Consider the following 3,165-nt stretch of genomic DNA (forward strand, 5'->3'; position numbering starts at 1 on the left):
CCATCATTGTTATTGTTAAATTTTTGATTATTGCTCAAAGTCTTTGTCTTCAGATCTGGGTGTTTAGTATAACAAACTCCTTAAAAAAATAAAAATTGAGTATTAACTGAAAATGACAGGAAAAAATTAAAACTGAGTGTATTGGTCTTTTAAGTGTACTACAGTTGAGATTGCATTGAGTAGACATTCATTAGAAAGGCTTTCATAGCAATTAAACATTGAGGTTTAGGCTGTTGTCCAGGTCCAGTGAACGTAAAACCGATTTCCAGGTAATCCCAGTTATATTTTCTAGTGTCAGTTGGCTCTAGCAAGACGCTACACGCAGAAGTTAGCGTTCGCTAAAGCTCTGCTCATGCAGGAAGCGGTCAAAACAAAAAATCTCTTATCATACGAAATATATTTAATATATTTTTTACTCCAATAGCATCTTGTGGATCCCTCTGGCATAGCTCACGGACCCCTGGGGGTCTGCGGACCACCTGTTGGGAACCACTGGTATAGAGAAATCGGTTTGAAAAATTCAGTTTTGGGAGTCCCTTGGAAACGCAGCGAGTCAGTGCTGTAGGCAGCCTTCTGCTCTTCTTGAAAGTTGGCAAAAGTGCTGCAAGCTGTCAGGGATCTTCTCATGAAGTACAGTGCAGGAGTATTTACACCCCTATCGTGAACATCGCGTGCAAGGTATGTGCCCAAATGATTATTAGCCCAGAGATTAGTTCTGCCAATGGATTATGTTGTAATGCGTATGCTGACATTGGCGATCGTGTCTTTCACAGCAAGCAAAGTGTATGTTGTTTACCTCAGTTTTTTAAAGAAACGTTAAATATTCATTTTCGATCATTACTCAATTCAAAGCTCTCTGTTTCGAATTATCTCTCCTAAGAAAAAATTTCAGTGCGAAAGTTTTGGGACAGCTTGTACTTTAACCTTTGTAATCTTTATACTTGCTTATCATTGACTGGTGGTTTCATTCTTTTCTGTTTCACTTCAGTACTTTCAAACACGCTGTGCCGTTTAGAGCTCGCTGTTGAGGTACTGGAATGGGCAGCAGTAGTGTTCTTAACTTCTATGTATAGAAAACGGTGTGCGTCAGTTTTAACCGTCATGTGTTCAGTCTATCTGTACTCCGGCAACTATCCTGAAACTTAAAATTTCTATGAAGTGTAGCACTCGAGAAAAGGCAGAGTAAAGAGCTAGGAAGGCTTACATTATGAGGTAGACAGCGAGACGTAGTTTGGACATAATTACCAGCGGCGTAAAAGATATTTGGAGAGTGGAGGGAAGGAGAGAGATGGAGAGAGACTATCTTCAGAAGACGCTTGCGCATAGAAAGTGCGCATGCAGTACGCTGAAAAGCGCCTTACGTCCCTCCCCTGGGTTTCCGTAGCGATGCGCGAAATCACAACGGCGGCCGCGGCAGGACTGCACGTAACGTATTGCTCCGGAGATTTATCCGGAAACTTTTATTGGCAATCCGGATTAATTCTCTGCACCGCTACTTTATTAAATTTGTTTGAATAAGATGGCCAGCATCGCTGTGGTCCACGAGACAGGGTTAACATGTCACTATTTCAGAGACAGTACTTAAGGTCCTGTAGCCCTCTAACTACTTTCAGAAAGACTTTTAGATCCGGCCATTAGACTACAAAATGCCGAAGTTCAGACGCCGCCTCCACCTGGCCTCTAACAACTTCCACCGTCAATATCAACAACAGCAAAGCAGGAAACATTTCAAGGTCAGCAGGTGAAAAGACAAAAACACCACAATTCAAGTTTTCACGGTGACAGAAGAAAATTATTCGCTTCAGTCAAACCTCGCAAGTCCGCAACTTTCATCGAACACCGTCTCCAGCCAGCTACTGACTCCGCGATCTGATATGTAGTCTTTGCCTGCCTAGCATGTGCTCGCTCACTAAATCGCAAGACTAGCCCTGAGCATCGGAAAGTAACTGAGCCGAATTTCACGCCTACACACGGGAACGAGCATTTGAATTCTTTCAAAGTTTTCCGTACCGTAAAAGTTGCCTTGCAGATTACGAAACATTACTAATTCCCGACCTCTGAAATGGTAATCACTTTAGTTACAACCTCCTTCCCACAGCACCTACGACTTGCCTCCTATACAGCTCCACATCGCGAGCTCCAAACTGCTCCACGAAATTATTTAAAATTTAGCTCTTTCAGCAAATCACCTTCAGGAACAAATTCAAACAGTTTCATTGGCCATTTCCTGCCCACCTACATAATTACCACTCGGTAAAGAGTTGCTTCCTGCCAGGGGATTTGAAAATTTATTTCCAACAACCATTTTCCAAACTTAATTTCCAACCGACAATGCAGGGGAAAAAATCATTCGTTCTTGTAATCAGCCTAGCGGGCCCATACCACAGATCACGTAGGCAGATTATGGAAACACTTGTCCATTGTATCAGGGCAGGACACTTCGCATAAGGACCTCGGCGAAGATCAGTTTGGATTTCGTAGAAATGTAGCAACGCGAGAGGCCACACTGAGCCTACCTTAGAAGATAGGTAAAGAAAAGCCAATCCCACGTTTCTAGCATTTGTAGACTTAGAGAAAGCTTTTGGCAATGTTGAATGGAATACTCTCTTTGAAATTCTGAAGGTGGCAGGGGTCAAATACAGGGAGCGAAAGGCTATTTACAATTTGTACAGAAACCAGATGGCAGTTATAAGAGTCGAGCGACATGAAAGGGAAGCAGTGGTTGGGAAGGGAGTGAGACAGGGTTGTAGCCTATACCCGATGTTATTCAATCTGTATATTGAGCAAGCAGTGAAGGAAACAAAAGAAAAATTCGGAGTAGGTATTAAAATCCACGGAGAAGAAATAAAAACTTTGAGATTTGCCGATGACATTGTAATTCTGTCAGAGACAGGAAAGGACTTGGAAGAGTAGTTGAACGGAATGGATAGTGTCTTGAAAGGAGGATATAAGATGAACATCAACAAAAGCAAAACGAGGATAATGGAATGTAGTCGAATTAAGTCGGGTGATGCTGAGGGAATTATATTAGGAAATGAGACACTTAAAGTAGTAAAGGAGTTTTGCTATTTGGGGAGCAAAATAACTGATGATGGTCGAAGTAGAGAGGATATAAAATGTAGACGTAATGGCAAGGAAAGCGTTTCTGAAGAAGAGAAATTTGTT

This window comes from Schistocerca nitens, chromosome 2 (genome assembly GCF_023898315.1).
Source record: "Schistocerca nitens isolate TAMUIC-IGC-003100 chromosome 2, iqSchNite1.1, whole genome shotgun sequence".
Taxonomy (NCBI): Eukaryota; Metazoa; Arthropoda; class Insecta; order Orthoptera; family Acrididae; genus Schistocerca; species Schistocerca nitens.